Source organism: Teleopsis dalmanni, chromosome 2, assembly GCF_002237135.1.
Source record: "Teleopsis dalmanni isolate 2A chromosome 2, ASM223713v2, whole genome shotgun sequence".
Lineage (NCBI taxonomy): Eukaryota > Metazoa > Arthropoda > Insecta > Diptera > Diopsidae > Teleopsis > Teleopsis dalmanni.
Window position 1 is genome coordinate 232,606,881 of NC_051847.1, and position 12,363 is coordinate 232,619,243.

Below are 12,363 nucleotides of genomic sequence, written 5' to 3' on the forward strand. Positions count from 1 at the left end.
ATGGATGACCACGGGCTATGTTTAAGCCAGAATCGAAAAAGGAGTATTGTTTGCCAAAGGCTTGTTAGCATTTCATGTTGTGCATTCCGCACAAAATTGTGGAAAAATATTTTAAAAAATATAAAAGCAGTGACCAATATGAAATCGGATTGGAAAATTTAAAACGATTATGGACGCTTTTTACTTAAATCGAGAGAAAATGTCCTGCATATGTATTGAGAACCTCATCCAATTTTTAATGTTGAAATAAATATAATTTCATTGTTTCACCCAATTTCTTTTTGATTTCTTTCTATTATTTTAAATTTTTTATTTGTTGCTTTTACATAAAATAAAGTTTTATTAAATAATACTTTATGTATTTCATTATAAAATAAATTAAATAATTCGTGAGCAAAATTTTTTTGAAACAGATTTATGAAATAACACTTATGAAAGACTTATTGGAAATATAAGTAATTGTAAATCAAAATATACATGAAGAAATATTCAATATTAATAATTCTAATATTAAATATTGGAGAATATCATATAATATATATAATATTCTTACCCTTATAAGACGAATTGTAATTTTGTTAATTTAGTGCTTCTAAAGTTCATATATCATATAATGAGGTCATCAGAAAATGTAGGAAAATAGGATAATAGTGTTGGTCAACGTCAAGAATATGGATTTATTTTGATAGCAAAAGAAATATCAAATAAAATTTTTCGCTTATACATATACCATATAATATACGTAATTTTCTTTATTCTTTTTAGACAATTTTTAATTTTTTAATTAAGTTCTTTAAAAGTTCTTTTAGCAATTCTCAATGAGATCATTAGGAAATGGAAGGAGAAAATGGGTTAATAGTGTACTTCAACGTTAAAAAAATTGACTTATTTTGATAGCATTCATTGAATCACATCAATAGTCTAATATATTTATTATTTATTTTTTTATAATTAAATTTTTATTGATCCTGAGTTTCCCAAAAAACACTCTAAATTTTGATGAACATTTTATGATTTTTGTTTTGAATTTATTTTATTTTAATATTTTATTTCTATTTTGAATCTTGTATCTTTTACATACACTTAAGGCGGAATCATCAAGTTAATGTAGCTCTTTTGCAGCATTTATGTTAAATACAAATAGAAATGTATTCTAAATTATATTACAAGGCAAACATTTTTCGAAATAATATAACATATTATATATCATATATTGGGAAGCACTGGGAAACAATGCAACTATCTTTCAAGTGGAAATATACACGATAGATAGATGCGCCAGTAGATAGATGCAGCTATAATGGCACTCACAGCACAGCTATAATGGCACCAGGTATCATCTAAACTGGTATGGGAATACATTGACAAACTGAACATACTTGGCTGGAACAATCAGCCAAGCTGGTATGCAAGGCATTGAAACGGCAGACAAACTTGCAAGAAGAGGCGCAGCCTCCAGAATGATAGGCCCAGAACCATTCCGTGGTCTAGGCAAAGAAACTTTATCTATTCTTATGAATGGTGCAGAGGAAAAAGAAAGAGAACGAAAGATTACCAGAACTGTCACAATATAAAACGTTGTTAGGGACTTACAACCTAAAACGCTTCAAAGATTGCATAGCACAATCAAAAAACAACCTATGAATTATTACGGGATTATTGATCGGTCACTGTAGATTGAATAATCACCTATTGAATATCAGCTATCAGGAATTCAATCCAACTCAGACTGCAGATACTGTAGAGAAGAGAGAGAAACTGCATACCATGTGCTTGGGGAATGCCCGGCAATGATGCACAAGCGAAAGAAACACCTAAGAGGATATTTCATGGATCATAAAGATTCAAGACTAGAAAAGGTACATAGAGCGTACCTTTTTTACATTAAAGAAATCAGACTTGGAGAAACACTCCAAAACAGTTGATACCAAAATTATGCTGATTACATAAATTGTGCAACAATTTGTAAAATGCAATTATTTTACAATATGGAATGGAACTTCAAGATGAAAAACTATCTAATAAAAAGATATAATAAAGAAATCTTGTGTACATCTATTCAAAATTTTATATAAGTAAAAACCTAAAAAAATGTATAAAGAACATTATTATGTTGTATAACAGCACTTTTTTTATATAGAAGTGAACATGGTAACTCTATAAGAACTCTATATATAAATATATTACAATATATTTACATTGTAGTAAGAACACTATATAGTGCATAATATTAATATAATATTGAATATCTAGTTGCAGGTCTAGATAATTACATTGAAGTTCCGGCAACTACAAGTTACATGGTTTAATGATGCGGTTGGCTCTTCTATACTTAAATAACTGAGATTTGTAAAGCTGTGATTAAAGTTAGTATGGGCTCTACAAGAAAACGCATAAAGTGGGTTTTGGTAAAATTTGAATATTTGATGCTTACAAGGCAATCACATTAATACTATATTTTTATTATTTATTTTCTTTAGTTCAATTTATTTAATTTAAAATTTTTAAGAAAGCTTTCCGAACTTTAATAAAAGACTTTTGTTATTTTTGTTACAGATTTTTAATAGTTTATTTTACTATATTATTTTATTTCTACTTTGCATCATGTTTTTAATCCATTACCAATAAAGTATAAATATTATAAAATTGTCTTTACTAAGACTTAAGTAAAATAATGTTTGAGTAAACATCAGGATTGTGCTCCGTTGCAGAATATTCGTTATGTACAATGGAAATGTGTACTATAATATATTGACACTAGACCAATTTCCGAATAAATATAATATCGTTAGCAATGATATTTTTATATCCCTTTTTCTTTTATATTTTATGCATGTATCATTCAGATAGATGTATTGGTAGCTTACAAAGAAGAGCTGGCCAGATGCGTGGTTTTAAGTTATCTTTCAGAATACCTAAATTATCTGGATATATCGTTGACATCATGCAAACATTTGTTGAATTATTTCTGTGCGAGCAAGTTATTCACGTTCTATTAAGAAAAACTATAGCACTCTCACAGCGAATTAGAGAAACACGTTAGAAGATTAATTCCAGCGTTTATTTATCCTTGTCGTAGCTGTGGAAAAGATAATGGAAGTGCTTTAGAACTGCTTTGTTACTAACACGCGTATATGCCACGTGATTGACTATATTAGCAGTTTCTGGTTTTAAAAGTTTTGGTCACCTCCGTGACCTCCCTTTGAAAAATATTTGCCTTAGAAACACAATCAACCAATAAGCCTAAGTGGATCCTTAGAATCGCCGATATATCCCACATCACCTATGCTAGATTACATTAACTGCTAAAATAATTTAATTTTCTCGTCATGGTATTATTGTTGATACAGTACATGGGTCTGTTTAATTTCTAATAAACAAAGAGTGCTTTAATCAACTCATACTTGTGATATTTCGATATCCCATTACTATATAAATTTGTAAAAGATATAGCAGTAACTTGCTGGACTTAGTATCAGTACTTGATGTTCTAGTTCAGAATAATTTAATTGTTGAATAATAACAAATATTATTGCAATTCATTGTATGAAAAGAAGATTCTGCCCTATCCCGATTCTTTGTATTAAATGCTTCTTAGAAAAAAAATAACATTATTTTTAATAACGAATTTTAGTGGGATCCCCTACTACAGTTAATTCTACAGTTTTTAAATTTTTATGAAAATTTATAGTTTAATATCATTTTTAACGTTAATAAATAAATATTTTATAGTGTATTTACATATTATTTTTATCGTCGTATTATTTGTATTACGTATAAAGTCTCTTTTTTCATACTTTTTACTACCATTACTGTTTCCTGTTATAATTCAGTTCCTGGCTCGTTTCCTCGCTGCTTATGAATTTTAATATTTGAAAATAAATACTTTAATATCGCATTCACTTGTGTCAATTTAAATATTCCTTTTATCCTTATCTATTTGCCTAAAGTTTACTTCCGCAATCTTACTTTACGAGTTATTGTTATCAGGTTATCCTCTGTGCAGCTAAGGCCGAGCTAAGCCCATGCAAACACATCCGCAACAACAATTTGTTGCACGATATTCCGCCAACCCAAGGAGCGTACCTACCGGTTGTAAGAAATACTTTCATCCCATGCTTTTATAACTTTTACCGGGTTTTTTTTTGTACTACTTTTTGGCGTTTCCTATTTTATGGCCATGTTGCATGCCTGCTTAACCCATGTAAGTAAAAATTTTATGGCACTTAAGTCAATACTTCGCTGATGTTCCATTGTGTTCGGTTTAAGTAGAGAAATACTGCAAGAAAATATACATACGAGCACATGAATCTATACGAGTACATCATGAAATAAGTCATCATAGTAAAAGAGTGGCAAGAACAGAAGCAAATTGCCTTGTTGGAATTGTAACTAACGCGTTTCTGAACCAATCTTTATTCTGCCGCATATGCAGTAAAATCTGTTGACAGGACCAGACTCACATATGCTGCATACTCAAAGGCATCTTCTGTATGCTGCTGTGCATCATTCATACATTTTTGTGATATCTCCCCTCGTAATTCGATTTAGTAATTCTTGCTGAGGTGATTGTTTTGTTATAGTTAATTGTGAGTTGATTTGAAATACTTTTGAAATATGAAGGCAAACTTCTCGAGAAGTGAAAGTATTTATGGGCGTTGTTGAGAAAACTTTAATAAACTTTTCTATTTTCCTTCACCTTAACGCGGACTTCACTTCAGTTTTTTGAGGCAGAAGTAGGCGGACAAAATGAATTAAATTACTGGTTTACTACAATTTTACTGGATTTATAAAATAAACTGACATTAAGAACGGTCTCTAATGGAAAATATAAAAGCTTCAGTAAATAATCTAAAGGAAATTGTAATTATAAAATGAATTTATAAACTTTTCTATGAAAGTTGTTAATTTACGTTAATTTTTTAAAAGCATTTATAAACTGTTCAGTAGCCCACTGACTTATATATATTAAAAATCCCGAATGAATGCAATTATAATTGCATTTATATATTAATAATAGGTTAACAAATATGAAGTGTATTGTATGTATATTACAAACTAAGTATAAATACTAAAATAAATGTGCATGTCAACATTATCATTTCATATCCTTTTAACGTAGGAATATTCTTTCAATTGAAAGGTCATGTGTACTGGATAAAAGTAATTAGACACAAAATGATAAAATATTAGAGAGGCTCTAATACAATTAATAAAATTGTAGATATTGCCAACGATACCCAAATACATATTAACGTTATAAAAATAGTCTAATAAAAATAGACTAATTTAATAAACAAAACTTAAATTAATGTACATCATCAAAACTATAAAAAAAAATAATATATTATTTTTTAAATAAAATCAAATAATATAACATAAAATAAAATAAAACAAGCTAAAAGGAAATAATGCAAAATAAAAATAAATTAAAAAAAGTAAAATAAAATAAAATAACTAAAATAAAATATAATAAGATACAATAATTCAAAATAAAATAAAATAAAATAAAATAAAATAAAGTAAAATAAAATAAAATAAAATAAAATAAAATAAAATAAAATAAAATAAAATAAAATAAAACAAAATAAAATAAAATATAATGAAGTAAAGTAAAATATTTCAAATTTGACAGGACATGTGTTCGATTCCTGGTAGTTGCAGACATGAATAATTAAATACAAGAATTATTTCCAAGACGACTGATAATGGGTTTTTGGCAATACTTGAAACAGCTGTATGGTCAGCCAAAAATTCAATTAATTAAAATACTATTACAAATTTTGACAATATGTATAATGAAAAACGATAAAATAAATAATACTAAAAGATATATATCATAATACTATTTTAACAAAGATAAATGGTTTTAATTGTTCGGAACGTAAGTCAGAATGATAAGCCGGAGTTATAATCTTTCAGACTGCCTGCTGCAGTGATAATTCTATTTAAATTCGTTGAACTGTTATTTCCTATCAAAACTAGTGTCTTTAAGATAATTAGTACTATATTCATCCAACTATCGCCCTCAAAGCTATTCAATGTATCAATAATTTCATTATTTAATATTAAACTTATAAAACAATATTCATTTCTTTCGAATTTATTTACGAGTATTAGGAGTAAACCATTGTTTCTACTGTTGTTTCGTTTTCGAAAAATATTGTGATACTTTTATATTTTATAGCTATAAATCGATGCAATAATTTATATAAATTGCTTTGAAAAATTATGGGTTTGAACCACTGTGGGTGACTATAGCTACCAAATAGTACATGAGATTTATTCTAACAAAATGCTATATAGGTGGTCAGTTAAACTTACTATATCAGTAGTCTCACGCTTCAGAGACTTGTCCAAAATCAAGAATTTCGCTCAAATCTGAGGTGTTGTTTCATTTAGCGTCCTGGATGTACAGTATCTTTGGGGCATCAAAAAAAGTTGACAAATCGCTTTTAATCGTTACATATGATAATATAAAGTCACCATATGAATTAGTAATCATTTTTTGAATAGAGATAAAGACACAAAAAATTGTGTGTACTTAGCAATCCTTTAAGTCCTTTATTCTGCATTTTTTGGAAATTCTACTAAATTATAGACATGCTAAACAGTTTTCACAACAAAGATATCAAGATATCTCATTTAGCTCCCTGGTATTAAGAAGACCATTTTTATAAAATTTTAAACACCCAAATTCATTGGGATTATTATTTGTATCGAAATAAAATGCTGTATTTTGAAGAAAATTATTTTTATAAACATTATCTTTTTCTCTGTTCCATTGAAATTGAAGGTACATTTAAATATAAAATATATTAAAAAAAAAAACAGTGAAGTTAAATATATTTCTTTGTTCATAATTTAAATTACCACCGAAACATCAAACTTCGACCAAAACACGTGCCTACAATAAACCATATTTCCATAAATCGATATTGATATCCTTAATGCTGAGTGATACCTGTTTGTCCTTTGGCATAAAAAATAAAATTAGATTAAATCAAAATGTAATTGCAGTTGCCACATTTGACGGCATTGCCCAGGGTGGCTATTCTAAGTTCGTGTTGTGGAAACAATAAAATATAAACAAAAATATTTGTAAATTTCATTCACATTAAAGTTAATAATATATTAACTTAACTTAAGTAGAGATGTATATATATGTATATATATTTATGCTCCGAATGCTTTTTAAAATAACTAATAAAGTGGTAATCTATCTTTCGCAAATAGATAATCATACTTTAGTAAATTAAGTGGTTTTATTTTTACCAGAAAACTTATGGAGTAATTACAATAATCTACTCGTATTCTTCTGTAAAGAACGAGGGAATGGATTTAATTATATTCACCTATTTAAACTGTGTTGTGTAATACATAAACTATATTATTACATATTTTGTATTAAATATGTTTTTTCCTGAGCAAAATAACTGACTAACACAATAGTAGCTGTTCAGTAATGTTGTGCTTACTAACTATTAATTATTCATTTTGTGTCCTGATGGGACTGTCCACAGTCTAACAACTTACAACAGTCTTAAATGTTTGAATTTTCGAACACTATTGTTGGTAATTACTAGACGTCTCTATAAATGTATATCTCAAATAAATGAACGTCTACATAAATGCACATCTCCATAAATGTACATCTTTATAAATGTGCGTCATTATCTGTGCTCTCATTATAAAGTATATTAAAAAGCTTGTCATTACGTAAACATATCAAATTGTTAGAAAGACGAGAATCAAACAAGTGAATTATTTAATCCGAAGACTTATAAAAAACATAACCGCTTATAGCCAATAAATTCAAATATTTTTAATATATCATATTAGGCACTATGCTCCACGAGGAGAGAACTGTAGTCTTTCAGTAAATAAATAAGTATGCAATAAGTATCACTGGTTCTGAACCAAAATTTCATAGACAATGACCACATGGCCGAGTGTCTTCCAAACTTAAAATTCACGCAATCAACTTATGCTTCAGATCAATCATTAAAAAATCGTCTGACTCAAGAATTGTTATTTTCTCTGACAGCCAGGCTGCTCTTAAAGCTTATTCTTCTTGCACTTTCAAATCGAAACAGATTCTCGAGTGCTACGAGCTACTACTGTTACTTGCAGCTCGGAGTAAGGTAAGTTTTCATGGGGTTCCGGGTCACAGCGAAGTTTTGGGAAATGAATAAGCTGATGAGCTAGCTTGAACTACATCAAAAACTACTTTTACGGGGCCGTAACTCTTTTGTGAATTAAACTGGGTCAGTACAAAACAAATAATCAAGAAGAGGAGAATAGTTTGCTTCCCAGGACTTAAATAAAGCAAAGCACTGATCAAACCATACTTCTACAAAAACATTCTTAAATACTCAAAAGGTACTTTAAGGTTTCCAAATTAAGATTACTGAATTATCATCTACATAAAATTCAATTATCTGTTAATTCAAAATGCAGATTATGCCTCGAAGGTGAAACAACTATGCACATTCTTTGTATATATAGTATATATACTATGCATATTCTTTGAAGAAACTTGTTTGATGTGGCCTTTCTGTGACCAGTACAGATTTAGAGCTCTTCTCCAGATTTAGTTATGGTCTTTGTTTCCAAAGCTTTAAAGGGCTTTGTGTAATTAAAAGTGATTTTGGTACAATAGGACTCTTTTGGCCGCATTAGCGGCTGTTGGGAGAATGTCGTAAATTCTAGTTTTAATAATATGGTAAATATAATAAGCAAGTGTAGAAAATGCATCATATAGGTAATGCTTTTGACTCACATATTCTCACAGTGTATGAGTCCTTTTTTATTTTTACTGCAAAACAAAGATATAGATTTTATATTTAAATAAGTTTAAAATTAGGTTACAATGTACACTTCTATTATATGAACTGCTCTGTGTGTAATTGAAGTTAAGAATATAAAGTTTCTTTCATAGTAATCTCATTCTTAATTATTAAGATGTGAACTTATAAGATTATATACATTAATAACAACAGAAAAGTATATTTAACAAAAACTGAGAGAAAACTTTTGTTTTGCCCCCAAGTAATTTTTTTGGTTTCTGATTTTTTTTGCCAAAGTGCATATTTGCTGAATTTTGTATCTTTGAAAGTTTTAACAAATATTGCGTTCTCAAAACTTAATATTTCCACAACAAAATATGTTTTCTTCGAATACACAATAACATTTTTGTTGCTTAATTTAAGCTAAAAACTAACCAAACCGCCTGCAAACCAAATCCCAAATATGCGGAGCCAAGAAACCCACACTTTTGAAGCGAACACCGGGAGCTAAGAATTTTCCTTACCAAAGCCAAAATGTAATTTAATTAAAAAGTGCAAAGCTGCATGCAGGTGCCAAGTAAATTATGTGAAAACTGGAAAACTGGAAGAATATTTTTTTATTTTATGAAACAATTAGAAACTTTAAAATAAGAACATATTTCGTTGTGGCAATTAATATATTAGAAATTAAATATTTGAACTGAAGAGAAGCTCATGGAGTCATTCCTGCCACCAGAAATTGACTGGTTAACAGTTGCGAGAGAAGCGCTGTAATTTAATGTGAATAGTTGGTAACCTATACGACCAAGTTTTGGTAAACGCTTCACCAACATTGGTTGGGTTGATTCCAGTTTGAATAAAATTAATTGTTTTAATTGCGTCTGGTGAGGTTTCCCTCCAAAAAGTTTAGCGTCAATTAAGTTAATGAAACTATTTTGTTAGCGAGGTGTGAGGTGCAATGCAGTGGCAAGAAATAAAATAATTTCGATTGCTTTAACTAAAATACATTCTGTGTTTGGATTTTAAATTTTGATTTAATTTAAATGTAAGAAAATAGTATGATCTGAATATTAATGATTCATATATGTTTGAGCTGGACTTGAGATATATATACAAAACTATATTCTTATATTCTTATGACGAGCGAAGATTACTAAATTTTGTTACAAAACGAATACTTCAAACGAAAATATTTTGAAAAATAATCTTTACTAGGTTTGACCTATGACATTGTTAAAAATGTTAATCGAGTAGAAAATAATATGAGTACCTCACAAACTTATGAAATCTTGGTTTCAAAGGCAGACGTAAAATACTTTCAATTAAATTTGAACAACATAGAAAGTACTTTAGTGTAATTATAGTGTGTGATGAATATGATTTATAAAATTATTACAATTTCGGGCTATCATATTTTGAAAAAAAAACCCGAACTCTGAAATAGTCTCTGGAGTTTTTACAATTTCTTAGGAAGATATCTAAAAATCACAGACTATGAACTTTTATATTTAAAAAAAATTAAAATTTTAGGCAAGCAACATTTAATATACTTAAGTAAAACCCATCCTGATAGATGATTTGTTGTATTATGATTCTACAACTTTTTATTTTGTCTTGAATAAAGTATTGCTATCTAAATGGTATCGCTCGAGTTCTCGATTTTATTGAATTTAATTTTATTAAATTATTTGATTGAATTGATTTTAATAAATTTGATTTAATTAAATGGTGTTGTTTTCGTCGGTATAAACATAATAATTATTAATAAACATCTCGTTATTTGAATCTAATCAATCTATCCCGGTATTTGTTTTCAACAGAATATGCTATCTATATTCCACAACTTACCAAAATACACGCACTATGTTTTTCAGTTGTATTAATTTCGCTTCTATCACTTTCTTTCCTCTCTACTTTTTTTATAATTGCTTTTCTTCTCTGATCTAACAAAAGCTATACTATACCATATGTATACAATTTTTTTCAAAGAATTGATTAAGATGCACGGCATTTCTCATGTTGTTGAAATCATATATCGTCACAGTCACTATTTCAGTCACAATCCAGTCATACTTAATAAATAATTTTTTTATTTTTCATGAGCCAGTCGTTGGCGTTCTTTATTCCAAATACAATAATTTTCGAGATGCAATATATTTTTCACAATATTTTGAAAAAGTCTACGGCAATGAACATAAAACGTAGACGATTGCAGAGTGAATAATGAACATGTAACGAACTCATCAGACAAACTGACAATTAAGAAGGTATAAACAAGTCACTCAACAGCGGTTCGGAGAGGATCTCATCACTCGGATAAAAAGATATTATTAAAAAGTTGTAGACACTCACTAAGTCCTTTAGCAAACATTTTTCTAATACAGCTTTTAGTTTTAGCTTAAGGTATCATGTTTTGTGGTATTTTTAAACCTGTTCTTTATTTATATTTAGAATAAATCTTTAATATATATGTTATCTATTAACGCGTTAGAATAGACGAAGTAAATTAAAATATATGTAGATATATTAAGTTCATGTTTTATATAATAAATGAAATTATAATATGTTTGCTCCAAATTTCTCATCAACAAAATAATTCGAATAGTTCCGGTTAAGAGTAGAAAGAAACGAATTATAATATATTTGATGCGTATTTCAAATTAATAAAATAATTCGATTAATTTCGATTAATACTATGTTCAGGCAGCAAAATTTCCTTAATTTCGTGAAAATGAAATTAAGTTAGAAAATTACATACTCTCCACTATTTGTATCTGGGAAATTTTAAAAGCTGATTAATATAACTATAAAGAATAGCATTCAGTAGTTTTATTAGCTTTAGTGGATTTAAGGTATGTGCATTATTATTTTTCACTCTATTTTAAATTAATAACAGTTACAGTTCTTTCTCTATATTAAAATTTAAAAATTTGCACTACTTTCAAAATATTTCCCGGTTTTATTAAAGTCAACTGTCACTGACATTTATTTTAAACAAATGTCCTTTTTTCGTTATCTTAACTTTATATTTTGTTTAAAACTTATCTTACGCATAGTTGCATTGGAAATGTCCCTTAATTTCAAAGAAATTAAGGCCATTTTGCTTAATTTTATTGTAACCATAAAAATAAATTTTTTATGGAAAAAACGACTTAATTTCGCTGAAACAAAGATGAAATTAAGATTTTTGCAAAATTTAGGTGTGTCTGAACATAGTATAAGACGATGGACGAAATTATAATATATTTAATCCGCATTTCCTATAAATAAAATTATTAGAATGACTCCGGTTAAGAGTATAGAAAAAATGAGTACATATCAGAACGATGTTTCCCATTAATAAAATAAAATAAATTTTTTTAAAAGGACTAATAGTTTTCTAAGGGGACTCGTGATCATGTCCTTTAAAAAATTTTTTAAAAAACATAAGGAGATTAGAATTTATTAGTTTTCAAAATTGTCACGTTAGTCGTTATAAATTAGAACTTTAATGTCGGAACGAAGTTTTAAATGAAAATTTAGATTATAAGCCATTAGAAATAATTGCAATTTGTTGTTGTTGCGCGTGATACGC